The sequence below is a fragment of the Pinus tabuliformis genome, chromosome 8 (assembly GCF_031772625.1).
Source record: "Pinus tabuliformis cultivar Carrire ecotype Pingquan chromosome 8, CPIR1, whole genome shotgun sequence".
Lineage (NCBI taxonomy): Eukaryota > Viridiplantae > Streptophyta > Pinopsida > Pinales > Pinaceae > Pinus > Pinus tabuliformis.
In genome coordinates, this window is record NC_142294.1 from 1,714,920,207 (window position 1) to 1,714,935,588 (window position 15,382).

Sequence of the window (15,382 nt, forward strand, 5' to 3'; positions counted from 1 at the left end):
CCCATACATAGCCTTTCCTATAATTTATTATATGGGTTTCTTAATACTTATATCCTTGATGAAATTTTGTCATGAACTCAATGGGGGAAAACATTTTTCAAGGTTCTACTCTGTTAATTCAGCAAGCTTTAGGTTTCCTAGAATCTGACAGTTATATGGCATTCTATGATGATTCCCTTTTATCGGTATATCAAATCCTTTCCAAAAAATATAAGAATAAGTTGTTTAGTCTCATTTTAAATTATAATTTTGTGCTCTATCCAGAGGCTACTAAGTTTCCCATAACTTCCTTTTTTGAGGATATCAAAGTAATTTTGTCTGTTATTATGGGTGTATTGGAAAAATATGATACTAGAGTCATCAATTGCCAAGCTCTAGGGTTTTTTTTCATTTGATGTTGCAACCCAATATTGTGTTAGACATTCCTACTTATTGGAAGCATTCCATTAACTTTCAACTTAATTTTAATATTTTTAGATGTTTCAGGTTCCTATCTATACTAGTCTATCTCTTTTTATATACACATGCAGATCAATTTATGGATTTCAGGATGCACATTTTTGAATTTAATAAGTAGAAGAAAACTATTGTAAATTGGACTGATGTTGTCAGATGGAAAGAGAATAATGATGGCTTTTCCTACTATATAGCTTCTTCCATGTTAATGGTGTACAAAATCATAAACAACCTATTTGCCCCCAAAATTTTACCACAAGATAAATCCTTATTGGAGCTAAGTAAATACCTTAAATTTGGCGATTGGTATATATTCTAGGATCATTTGGAGATAAGGTTGTATGGTACAAAAATTCCACCATACAAGCTCCCTACATTTATAATGATGAGGATTTTCACTCTAGAGTTAATTAGACAAAGTTTGAATGCTGATCAAGTCCACTTTTTCCTCGCTAGGAAGGGGTTTTTGTTCAGTTTCCTATAATAGTATGTCCATTCATTATAAATAATAGGAAATTTGCAAAGGATATTGAAAGGATGATGCAATAATTAAATTTTGAACAAGGGGAAATATGGAATTATGATCCACATCAAATACTCTGTAAAAGAAGGATGTAAAGATCATGTGCTACATACAGTCATGAAGCAAGACCAAAATTGGAAAAGTTAGCAAATTATGGTATAGAGGACTGACAACAAGGTTTAAATGTGGAAACCGCCCTTCCTAGAGAGAACAAATTAAAAATAAATGTTGCAGAAAATATGGACATTGATGTGGAAAACCCTTAATCCAGTAAAAATGAAAAACCTTAAGGAGAAGAAACAATTTTTTCATAGTTGATAGAGAAGCCTTCAAGTGATATTTGATTCTAGATGCAATTGGGAGCTATAAGTTGTGCACCCTCATCTCCAATTCCTAATGAAGAAGAGTTGTCTTCCCAGAATACTTTGAAATAAAAATTTCAATTCATTGAATAGAAAAATGTTAATATGAGGAGTAATTTTATGACACAATTGGAAGCCCAAGTAGCATCAAATGATCAAACTAGATCCTTTCAACTATGGATCTACATACAAATCAATTGAAATTATCATTTACTCATCCAGTGTCCTAATCTATTTCCTTTGGTGTAGATTTTAAGACAATAAATCTATCTTTCAATACCAAAAATATTCCTCTCCTAGACAAAACAAACCTATACAAGCAAATAGGAGAATTAATTTACAATGATCTCAGTAAAAATTCTTTGGAAACCATAAAGCAGAGGCACTTCTGGAGAAGGTAATATATCAACTCAAGTAGGAGAAAGAAAATTATAGGGCCCTACATACTAAGAATGAGGAATATAACATGTGTCAAGTATTAAACTTGGAATAAAGGTTGAAGATCGAGCAACCATACAAGCTTTCATTCAAAGCGCAGAATCAAAAATTCAAAATTTAAGGAAATAACTAAAAATGTTTGTATCAAAACATGTACAGAGACCTGAATTATGAGAGGTGAAGAAATAAAAATAAATTTTAACCAAAGAATTGTTAGAAAGAAATGAAGAAATTGCAACCCTTAAACAATAAAATGTAGAATTGTTGTAGAAGATGGATAAACATGTTTGCACAGTAGTAGTGCCAACCAATTTAGAGGACCCAACAACCAAATTAACTAGGGTCATGATAGAATTGAAGATATCAGAAGATGAGTTGAAGAAGCTACAAAAAGATCAAAACAACACCTAAAAACAACTAAAACACAAGCAAAGGCAATGTTCAAGTTGTTGAGCAAGAGACTACATCAAAGGAAGCAAATACATTAAAATAAAAAGAGTCTAGAAAATCTAAGTGATTTTATTTTGAAAAATCAAAATCATCTCATTTTGTAATTTGTAATAGTTTTTAAGTTCTTTAAAGGAAGTTTAATAGTTAACCGATAGTTAAAGAAGTTAACAATTTTCAGACCTATCACTCCAATGTAATTTTCCTTTCAAAGATGATAAATGAACCAAGAGACAGGTTTCAAATTTTGGCCTCGAGATCAGATATTTTGTTCTATAATGAGATAAACCTTTCTTAGACAATTAATAACTTTTTCAAGTGATTCCACTTGTGTGTTGGCTATGGGTTGTGTATTTTCTCTCTAGAAGTATTTGCATTTTTCCTCCATTGAAAATGTGTAATGAAGCTACTGGTTCATTTCTTAAACATATTTACTAATGTTGTAAACAAACGCAAAGAGTACCTATAAAATATTTATTCAAAGAAACCTTAATAAGCGCTCCACATTTTCATAAATTCATTTCTCTCATTCCATGGTTTTTGCAATTTTTTTGGATAAAGAATTTTATATTATCCCTTTATACCAAATCTTCGTGTTCAACTTTCTTCCTCCCATACTACAACCTCACTAAAGTATAGCCATAGAAAAATTTGCCATTTTGGATGGTTTTTCATTTCTCCAAGAAATGAAATTACATTACACTTGAAGAAAATATCTATGGGCAATCTTATTTATAAATTTTCAAAAGTAAGTATTTTCATTTATTTGGAGTAACTGTCCTAAACACTGGCCATCCTTTAGTCGGAGGTTGTCTGTTAGGTCCCTATACTACCAGTGTAACCCCTTATTGTCATTAGTATAACCCCCTTATTATATTGTTGTGCCCATGTAGTCCCCATATTGTTATTATTGTGCCCCATAGAAGCCTACTATTGTTATTATTGTGCCCTTACATTATTATTGTTAAGTCCGCTCTGATTATATTATGACCCCTTAGACTCCTATATATAGAAAGGAGGTCTAGTCATTTGTATCATTGAAGAATTATTCATTTGTGTAATGTAAAGGAGGTTGCCCCATCGAAGAGGCTTATTTCTAAGGCGCTGATCTATGTTTTGTATCTTTTTGTGAGTTGGTTTCATAACATTGTCCCTAGGGTTACAACAGGCTAGAATATTTTTGAACCAAAGGATGTAAGTCGCCTCTATCAAAAAATGGATTAAGCATAATTTTGATATGATATTAGGATTCATTTTGAGAAGTATTGTTCCTATTAAAGGATGGTTAACTTGGTCCTTTTAGGGATTTGAAGATGTTGACAAATTCTTGCAAATTTTCTAGAAATGGGGCTCTCAATTCCCATTTCATAAAAGGTGACATATAGCCTTTGATGCATGCTCAACATAGATATAAGTTACGCCCATTTGGATTAGAATGAATGGCCTCCCATTTATTCTTTAATTTAATGTTTTCAATGAAATTCGTAATCCTCAGGCCTCTACTATGTTCAGTGGGCCATACATTTTAGAATGTAAGGGATATGAGGATGGTGTGAATTCTTGTAGGTCTTTACCTATTCGATGCAATGGAAAATTTGATTATTATCAAGAAATGTCGTCTTTTTTCTCATTGACTTCTCGAGTTCGAAGGAATTTATTCTACATGTGAAAGTGCCATGAATATGGACACCTAATCAAGGAATGTGTGCTCCATTTCACTAGAAAGACATGGGTGAAAAATCCCCCACCTCTTTTAAAGAGTATACACCCTCAAGATAGGAAAAATAGCCTTACCATCCCTCTAAACATCACCCAAACGAAAGGTACTCTAGGTTCGGACCACAATAGAAAATTTGGGTATTGATCAGTAGGACTCTCTTATGGAATGTCATCACAAATAAAAAAAAAATCTTGATAGACATAATAATAGATTCCTCTCCTCCCCATTCTCCCATTGATTCCTTTAGTCCTTTACAATTCACATCTTGGGAAGAATATTTAGAAAAGTGATCCAATTTTGTTTTAAATACTTTCTTAAACAAAAATCTTCATTGCATGATCTTTTAATAACACTTATATTTGCATGTGAAACATGATAAATACATTCTCTTAAGAATACTTCACCAATCCATTAACATAAATAAGAAGCAAATAATCATGAAGCAATCATAACAGAAGATGTGATAACAAATTTTGTCCCATATAAATTATTGTGTTATTTATATACCCATGGATTCAATGTCAATTGGATCATTTATATACCCATGATTGTGTAATTGTGAAAAGTATGAGACCAGAAGAACCAAGAGCCAAAGCTCATAGTTGTCCCTGTGAGTAAAATTGATTAATAGGAATTTATTTGTTTATGTTAATGTGTGTTTCCTCTCTGCATATCCATCAAATTGGTATCAAATCTAGAGGATCTAAAGGGCCGATAGTGTGCTACTACAACTTGCAAAGCCGCATTGTGTGAGTGATAAAATACAACCGAAGGGAAAGACCAAGAACCAAAAAAAAAATCTTCCACTGACTTCGCTGAGAGCCGTTGTCACCAAGTCTGAAAATCGATAGGGGTTTGAAAACCCATCTATTTAAAGAAGCTTCCAGAAGATTAAGATGCAGTGGTAGATACCATTAACCACCATCGCTAAATCGGTAGAGACTGTGCAAAAGAGAGTGTCGCGCTACCCACCTCAAACTTATTGCATGACATGCTAACACAACTGCACCATCTCTCGAGTCACATTAGCAAAGGTTCGGCCCTTTTTTACATTGCAACCCCATCAACCAAGTCGAAAACATTTTTTTAAAAAGGTCAAAGTAAAACATTTTAAAAGGAAAGTTTATTGGTTCGGTATGATTTCCAAGAGAGTTTTGTCAAAGCTTAAAAAACATGGTTGCATGCGCCAAGTTTAAAGGTTTTGTTTTTCAATACTTATAAGAAAGGTTTTTCAAAGGTTTTACAACGTTCTAAGGAGTTTTATAAAAAGGTTTTTTAAAGAGCTTACAAAAGCTTTTCTTAGAAGGTTGATAGATATTAGAGTTTGTGAGATTAAAAAAGTGTTTTTTTGGTGATTTAGAAAACGTGTTTGAATACAATTTTGGGAGATATTCGTAAGGTGAAGAAATATTATTAAAAAAGGTTTTTATTAGCCATAGAGTTTAGGGTCTTGAAAAAGTGAGAGGGTTTACACAATTTTTTTCTAATTTGTTAAGTATGATAATGTTTTAGGTTCGGAAAATTTCTTCGGTGCATGTGAATCTAGTGAAGATTGTGTCTTATAGGGGCGAGATATATATTGAAAAATGTATTTTTTCCTGTGGCGATCTAGAAAGAAGCCTTATGGAATAAGGGAAGTAACTATAAAGCAAAAGAAGGACAATAAGCATGGGTTGCAAAACAAGACTAAAACAGATTAAGAAAAAAAATAAAAAGGAAGAGGCAGAGATCATTGCCATGTTTAGAGGGGTTTAGGCCATAGCCAAGGCAATAAGAAGTCTATGAGAAGATGAATGAGAGATCGAGGGGGATTGGCTTATCATGGATACGCAACCACCTCCTATGTTTACTGGTAAAAATTTTGATTTTTGGGTTGTCAAAATGAAAAATTTTCTTCAAGGTAAAGAGTTGATTGAGTACCAATCTAACACCCTATATCATATGTAGTATGTGATGCTTTAGTATTGGATTTTATAAAACATGCATTGGAGGAGAAATTTTTGTGAAAGGTAACGAAAGATACATCTTCCTAGGAAGCATGGAAGATCCTAGAAGTAGAATTTTGTACAAAGGAAAGTGACATGCAACAAAAATTATGTCACATGCTAAGAAGTCTGCAATAGTAGCAGAAGAGAGTGAAGACATTGATAGATCCCACTGTGTAGCTCCACAGGTGGAAGAAGAAGAAGACACAACAAAGATTGTAGAGAGAGAAGTTGGAGCCTCTATGTATGAAACAGAGAAAGAGCATATATATGCTCAAGAAATCCATGGTAACATGGATGGTGAAGATGATGGTGAATTCCACTTTGATGAGACACATGCGGGTGATTACTACAAAGTGACATGTGAATTGGTGGTTAATCCAGTTGTAACTGATGAATTTGGTGAAGTTGAAATTGTTAATGAGCACATACATGCTCAGATATCCCACCATAGGGTTGATGAACATTACATTGATGGTTCTTGTGGTTTATTTTTTTAAATAGGAACTAATTGTGGCAATATGTAAAGTGCCATGTTTGATGAAGGATTCAAAGTTGAAGCTGACACTATAGAAGCAAGTTATGAAGCAGTTGGAATTTCTCATGAAGCAATGCGTGATCTAACAGTAGATGATGAGCAAGAAGATGATAACATGATTCAAGAGTTTTCAATGAGAATATCCATTGACCACATAATAGTGGAAGATAGTCTTAATGTATTTGAATACAAGGCAGAGGAAGAGAAGGAAGAGAAGGAAGCTCTCACTACATAGGATAATGAAGATATTTTTAACATTGCTTTTGAATATGTAGGTGTTTAAAATAGCATGGGAGCGTAAGTTGAAAACAATGTTGTTTAAAAGTTTTATGTGGATTTGAAGCTCATTGAAGAATGGATTGAGAAGCCAACTGAAAAAATTGTTGAGAGTCTTAAAACAACAACTGGAATAAAACAAGTAAATGAAATGGTGAACAAGAAAAAACACCGTGATTATGATTTTACATGTAAGTCTAATGATGATCTTGAGTGTAGATTATAGGTAAAAAAAACAATACCTGATCATGAAAATGAAGAGAAAGACATGAAACTTTGTGGAGAAAAAAGAAGAAAATAATGAAAAAAATCTTAATTTTGATCTTATGAAGAAATTAAATTCTACTATGAACTAATATTATGGAAGCAATTGAATGATCAAGTGTATGATAATGACAAATTGAATTTTCGTTATAAGGTTGATGATAGAGTGCATAAATGGAAACAATCCATGAGTGAAGAGGAAGCTGTAGAAGATAGACTTAAAATAAATACAAGAAAAGTCAATGAAAAATTACAAAAACAACAAGTCAAGAAATATGGAGTCTAAAACAAGAAAATTCAACTCAAAATAAAACAATTTCGAGGGTATATAATTTTGAAGAAATAAAAAAGAAATAATTTTGAAGAAATAAAAAAGAAAATGAAAAATAGTAGTTTTTTTTACTGTGAACTTAGCTGGAACTTAGACCAAACATTGTTGATTCATGTTTAAGTTATGTTAGAACAAAGTTTAAGTCATACGATCATAATTAAGGAAGAGCATTGGAAATATTAATTACTCTGAGATGTATTGCATAGAGACTGTGAGCTAATTTGAATAAAATCTAATTAGAAATATCATAATTCTGCTTTAAATAATCATGGCTGGGTCATTGTGAGAGATATGAGGCTGAAGAACCAAGAACCACGGTTCCATAATGGTGCATGTGAGAAAAACAAATTAATAAAAAATTATTTTTATTTTTCCAGTTCTTCCTTTCGATCACAAAGTCCTTTGAAATGGTTCCATGGTGCCTAAGAATATCAACAATATTACTCATAAAATTGTGGAAGATTTTTTCCACAAGCTTCTATTATCTAAGAAACTAAAACACTATGATGGAAAAACACTCAAACTCAAAATTTTTGTGTTTTTATTTTATACTTTTAATATTAAATTTTACTAAAATTATTTTAATAACTATTACTTTTAATTTAATTATTCATAGTATTTAATATTATAATTTTATCTTATTTTTAACTTAAAAATATGTTATTTAATTTTATTAATTTATTTTTAATTATATTTTCTATTTTTTGGACTTAAAACAATAATAATTATTTATTACTTTTAATTATGGTTGCTAATATTGCAGTGAAAGTGAACTTTTGTCCTTGCCTTGACCCGGGCAGAAAAATGAGAGAGTGATCCTTCCAGACAGCGGATATGGCATTTTCGTAAGCAAGGACTATGTCCATTTTCAGATTCATTCGTAATTGCAAGTGGGGGGTTTCCTCAGGCCTCCGTGTATTGCACATCTCCCCTTCCCATTCTACCATATTTGCACAACGGAAAATTTTCAACTGCAACTTTTAAAAGCTTTCATAATTAATATAAAAAATATTACATAATATGTATATTTCTATATTGAAAATTTTCAACTACACTTCTTAAAAAGTTTCATAATTAATATAAAAAATCTTGATGATGCCTAAACTTCTATTATATAAAAAATATTGTTTAATATATTTATTTTTATTTGTATTAATTTTTTAATAACATTGTTTTTAATAATATTTTATAATTTTTTAAAAACATTTTTTAATAATAATTTTCATTATTATTATTATATATATGGTTAATATCCGATTTTGTTATTTTACTTGGTTTTTAAAAATAAAATATAAAATAAAATCATCTTTTAAAAGTAATTATAAATAGATAATTAAAAATTTATTCATTACATATCTAACCTATCAAGAAATTAGTTTTAGATTTTCAAATATATTCACTTTTATTTATTTCATAATAAATTCACGTTATGATTGTATATAAATATAAATATTATTTATGAAAGCATTTGATACTTTATTTTAGATAATTATTTATAACATAATAATATTCAATTTATCTGAAATTATTTTTTTAAAGTAGAGTTGTACATTACAACATCATAGATCCATCTTAATTACAAAACTAATATTAGCTTAAAGGGATTAAATTTCTGCACTCCCAATTTTTTTTATGCAAAATACAATGTGTTATTTTTCATTTTTTAAATTGTATTTTTGAATCCCAAATAAAATACATATAGAACGAAATAAAAATTTTAACCATAACATTTTTTTTTTTAATATAGATATATATGGAGTTGACATCCAGACAAATTAGTTAACATAGATCTTCAAATATTTTTGAAAAATATAAAATATAAACATTAATTCACACTTTTTTTATTATTATTTCTAATTACTTTGCAATATATATATATATATATATATATATATATATATATATATATATATATATTGCAAAGAGTTAAAAACATACTCTATATATTCTTGGCATATATTCTTACTCTATATATTCTTCGCATATATTCTTCGGTGAAAGTGTTCTGAGGCTCAGTGAAAAAGTTAAACACGTACTCTATATATACTTCGGTGAAAGAGTTCTGAGGCTCGGTGAAAGAGTTAAAAACATACTCTATATATTCTTCGGTGAAAGTGTTCTGAGGCTCGGTGAAAGAGTCTGCGGGTTGTGGTGGGCACGGGCGATCTGCAGTCAGTTACCAAAGATTACCAAGGGCAGACGGGCGATCTGCAGTCAGGTTTTCTGATATCAGGTGCACACATTCTTTATCTTTTTCTTTTTCTAATACATATTTTCTCATACAATTTCAAGTATGAATATTTCACCACAGCTACCAAAGATTACCAAGGGAAGACCTAGCACAGTTACTCTACAAGGCCTTTATGAGTATATAGAGTCTTTAGAGAAACGTAGAGAAGAAAGAGAAGCCAAGCTACAAAAAGAGTTAGAAGCCATGCTAGAAAATAAATTTGCATCTCTTGAAGACACGATCCAAAAACAAATAGAAAATAAAATAGAACTACTAGAGAATAAAATGGAGGCAATGGAGACTAGACTGCAGGTTATAGAAAAACATAACCAAGATACTAACCAACCATCCCAGCAAGGAGATGTTGATACTTTAGAGAGTCTTAAAATGAAAGACATGATTAAAGAACTAGAAGAAAAAGTTAATAGCCGCCTCACCCTAAATAATGTGGTAGATAAGTTAGATATCAAACCAATTAAAGATGAAATGAAAAAATTAATAGAATTAGACCACGAACGTAACAAAAGGGCCTTAAACCTTATAATATTCGGTTTAAAAGAGGAAGTAGATGAGGATACTTTAGCCTTAGCCCAGACAAAACTACATAATAGATTACAAATTGAAACATTGTGTCTCACAGAAGCAACAAGGTTGGGGAAATTAACCGAGAATAAAGGAAGACTAATCCGCATAAAGTTGAGCTCCACTGATCATAAGCACGACATACTTAGTAAAACCTCAAGTCTAAAAGGAACGGGAATATTCATAAATGAAGATCTCATTCCAGAAGACCAAGAAGAATTAAGAAAGGAGGTTCAAAAGGTAAAAGAAGCTAGAAAGGAAGGAAAATGGGCAATAATCAGAAATAGAAAAGCCTTTATTTGAGATAGAAACCAAAAAGATAGTAATCAATAGCAATTAAACATGCTCTGGATCCTTTCTTGGAATTGTCGGGGCTTCCCATGGAACAAAGGCCCCAAGCTAAGTTGGATTTCAAATGATGTTGATATTATTTTGCTTGTTGAAACTTGGGAGCACGAAGAATCTAAGGTCCCTAACATAGATGGCTTTATGCTATGGTCTACCTGGAACAAGCGATCCTCCCGTAGAGGCATTGGGGGAATAGCTTGTTACATTAAGAAGAACATCTCCCCCCATGTTAGGATTTATAAAAACGACCCTCACAACCAATATAGTTGGATAGAGATCAAAGATATTAATAATAAAAAGTCCTACATAGCAATATGTTATTTCCCCCCCATTAATTCTAACTTCTATAAGAAGAAGAATCTAGATAAAACTAACCCTTACAATGGTTTAGAGAATGATATTTCTAGCCTAAGGAATGACGGTAATATCCTTTTAATAGGTGACTTTAATGCTCGAACTTCAAACAACCAAGCTATTATTCTAAGCAATCATTCCAACCCTAATCCTCTTTGGTTAGACGAAGACCCTACTCTGGCTAGCAAGTACAAAAGGAACTTTGAAGATCTCGGGGAAAATTTGTTTGGGTCGGAGCTAGTTAAGCTTTGTAGTGCTCAGGATCTCATAATTTGCAACGGTCTAAAGAAGTGGCCCAATTCTAGCAAGATGACCTGCATCCATGGACTTGGTAGCAGCGTGGTAGACTACGTTATTTCCGATCTCCCATTATACAACGAAATAATAAATTTTGACATCTTAAACGACCACGAACCTGACTCTGATCATAGGCCTTTACTTATAACTCTCAATTTTGTCATGCATAGAGTTCCCATATAAAATAATACTTATAGCCAAAAGAACTTAATATAGAAATAAAAATGATCTCTTTCTAAATGAATTAAAAACTAATTTGCTTCCTTTATCTAATATAGACAACATAGAAGACCTCTATCATAATTTTACTACAACCCTCTCATATTCTATTAACAAGTTCTCAATTGAAGTTTCAAATAATAAAAGAAATAGCAAAACCAATCCATGGTATGACAAAGATTGTAAAAGTGCAAGGAGAGCGATTAAGGAAGCTGTTGATGAATCTCTTAAAATGGACAAGATAAAAATATACAAAGCCCTAACTAAAAAGAAAAAGAGGCAGTACATTTGTCAAAGATAGGAGAATCTCTTACACCTCTCTAAGGTAGCTCCTAAGAAATTTTGGAGGCAGATTCTAACTAGGAAGACTAAGGATAATAATAAAATTGCTCTTCACGATTGGAATTCCTATCTTAAAAAGCTTTATGAATCTCCAAATGTCATGGATAATTTGGAAACCCTTCTCACAATGAAAGAAGTTTTCTCTTTAGAAGACATTAAGTTTGGGGTTAATCGCCTCGCTAATGGGAAAGCTAAGGACATTGAAGGTTACCAAGCGGAAATCTTAAAAATTGGAAGTCATGTCGTCATCCCCCACATCCACAAGATTTTCAATCAAGCAGTCAAGCAAGGGTTCCCTAAACCTTGGACCGAGAGCCTCATTATCCCTATTTTTAAAAGTGGGGATACAAATAACCCCTCTAATTATCGAACAATTATGATCAACCCTCTCCTAGCCAAGTTATATGGTAGTATTTTGGAAAAGAAGTTAAGCATATGGCTTGAAAGTGAAGGTAAGTGGGCTAAAGGCCAAGTAGGTTTTAGAAGGCATCACTCAACAACAGACCACCTTGTTACGCTTAGGATCATTGCGGAGGAATGTCGTAATAATAAATCCAATTTATTTTGTTGCTTTGTGGACTTTAGAAAGGCTTTCGATATGGTTCCTAGATACAACCTTTGGAATAGATTAGAAGAGCTAAAGGTTCCTCTCGAGTTGAGAGCTGCCGCTATAAGGTTATACGAGAATGTAATTGCCAAGCTAAAGAGCAATGAAGGGTGGTTGAAAGATATTAAGTGTAACATCGGAGTTAAACAAGGTTGCCCCCTCTCCCCTACCCTATTTGGCATTTACATCGATAAGCTCGAAGGCTATTTAGAGAAAGCAGGATGTGATGGCACGATCTTAGCTGGGATAGTCGTCATCCTTCTTCTTTATGCTGACGATATTGTTCTTTTGGCAAGGTGCCCATCTGATCTTAATAAGCAACTCAGGCTTCTTAAGGATTTCTGCTCTACCATGGGTATGACTGTTAACACTGACAAAACAAAAGTTATGATTATCAAATCCAAGAAGGACACTTACGCTAATTTTATGTATGACAATAATAACTTGGAGGAAGTGTATTCTTACAAGTACCTAGGAATTGATATTCATCACAAGCTCAACTAGAACCATAGCATTGAGAAAATGATTAATGGGAGGTGGAAAGCTTACTTTGGTCTTGAAAATAATTGTAAAATAGAAAACCTTGTAATGTGGGATAAAAAGAAGTTCCTCTTTGAAACTTTAGTCACTCCTGTTATCTTATATGGCTGTGAGGTTTGGGGTTGCAGCATCTCCAGAGAATCATGGAGAAAGATTGAGCAAATCCAGAAGCATTTTATAACTTATAACCTGAAAATTAAAAGTAATACACCCTATCCTATTCTCCTTGTAGAAGCAGGTCTTTCCCCTATTGAGAGCCTAGCTATGCTTAGGTTTCTGTTGTACAAGCACAAAATCAGTAACATAGACGATCATAGACTTCCTAAGCTAGCTTTAAATTCTAGCCAAAACCACCTAAGGCTCAATCGAGGGTGGCATAAAGACACAAGGGCCTGGTTAAACTATTGGGAGATCAACGAAAATGATGCATTGCAAAACATAAATAACATTAAAGATATTGTTACTTCTAAGTTCAAAGAAAAAATGTGGTGTGAGAAAGACTTAACGGCTAAAAGAAAATTAAGTTATTATAAAAAGGTCATCAACCCCACCCTAGAAGATCAAAAGTATCTCTCTATTTTAACTAGCTCAAAGAAGAAAATTAATATACAAAGATTAGAACGAATTCTCATGAGCTCCATAGTGAAACAGGTCGTTGGGCAGTTCCTAAAACGCCATGGACGGAAAGGATCTGCCATATATGTGAGAATAGGAACATCGAGGATGAAAACCACTTCCTCTTAGAGTGCCCCACGTATAACCACATTAGATCTCAGTTTCACAATCTTTGTTACAATACTGACCTTCCTAGCCTTTTACAATGTCAAAATTATAGTGAGCTCGGGAGGCTTCTCTCCAAGCTTTTTGAGCATAGGAATAAAATCTTAAATCAAAATAGATAATTTGTTTCTTTAGGTCCGATAGACCATTATTTGGTCTCAGCGGACGTTAACCATCATCATCATCATCATCATATTTTAATTATAATTGACATTATTTTTCTATTTAAAAAATAATTTTTTTATTTTAAAGAGAAATAGTAAGACAAACTTACACATCCCCTCATACTAGAAACTCAATTAAATTTCTTTCAATAAAACAAAAAATGTAACAAAATCTACAAATAACACTACGCTGGTTAAAGCCAACTTTTTGTTTTATTGTTGGCAAGCTCTATGTACTTTTAGGCTGTGTGCATGCAATTTAATTATGTCAGGAATCAAACTTGGCCCTGTTTACTATGCACAAATAGTTAATACATTTTTACTCCTGAATTCCGAAACCAAACCCAAGCAATGTGATAAAATTTTGATGAAATGAAAGTGCATACTAAATTTAGGACAATTTTAAAGTGAAGAACTAGCCACAAGAATTTGTTTTCTTGATTTAATTGCAAGAACAAAGATTCACGTCAATGTCAGGCACATTTACTTTCCAAAGTGATTGGACAATCAATTCTTTGTTGGACTCTAAAAATGCTTCCAAATCTGCTTCACAATAATTCTCCTTCGTATTACGCTGCTCTTTGATATCTTCTAATAACTGCAGCAGTGCAAAAGTACTTGTTGTAGCAGTAACTTCAGATTTTAGAAAATGCCCTATGTTTCTCAACCATTTGGCTATGAATGGCAAACCCAAATATAAGCCTCCGTTCTTTCCAAGTTCCTTAGCCGCTTATCTTTCATACATGTAACCAATTGTCTGCAGCATATTGTTTCCATTAGCCGCACCGCGCAGCAATTGAACCTCAGATTTAGCGTCTTTTATAAACCCTTCCTTGTCACCTTGTATGTATGGATAAAGACGATCTTTCAAAATCTGTGCAAGGTTCTCTTCTCTTTCCTCTTGTAATCTCGTGTTTTCTGTGTGCTCAGCTTCAGTAAAGATCGCCTCGAAAGAAGCCATAGAAGCAATTGCAACGTGGCCTATATACTCTTCAAATAACTCGCTTCCAAATAGCATCCCAAAGGCTGCTGCTGCCTCTATTATTATTTCCGTTGATACCCCTGCTTTTCCATGCGCGTCATATAAGGCCCGCTGTGCTGGATCACTGAGAACTTGGTAAGCTTCTCCCAATATCTGAAATTTTTTTGCGGCGCGAAGATTGTTCGGTTTTTTAACAGGATGAACTTGCCTGGCCATCATGTAATAAGCTTTCTTGATCTCTGTTTTAGTGGCCGTCGGGTTAACTCTTAGAACGTCATAGTAGCTGGTTTCCTTAGCCATTGCTAAAAGTCTGCAGCAGATTCCAGAATTCTGGCAGAATCAGATGGGAAATCAATGTCTTTCGCTAGATACTGCTTGTTCAGGACACTAGCAATGGGTGTACTCGGGCAATCTTTAGTTTATATCGAACCCAATGATCTATTTATATTATTTTCTTGGTGATGGAATTGAAACATAGAAAGGTCGATCGGTTTTCTAAGATAATTTAGAACTATTAACTCAATGGCTTGGCTTAGGTTCGTTATAGTGGTTATTATATATATATATATATATATATATATATATATATATATATAT

The 15,382-nt window shown here is 32.7% G+C and overlaps 1 pseudogene; it reads right to left on the bottom strand.

Annotated features, from left to right (window-relative positions):
• Positions 1-14,245: 14,245 nt before the first annotated feature.
• Positions 14,246-15,085, bottom strand: LOC149242887 (chaperone protein dnaJ 10 pseudogene; annotated as a pseudogene).
• Between the last annotated feature and the right edge of the window lie 297 nt (positions 15,086-15,382).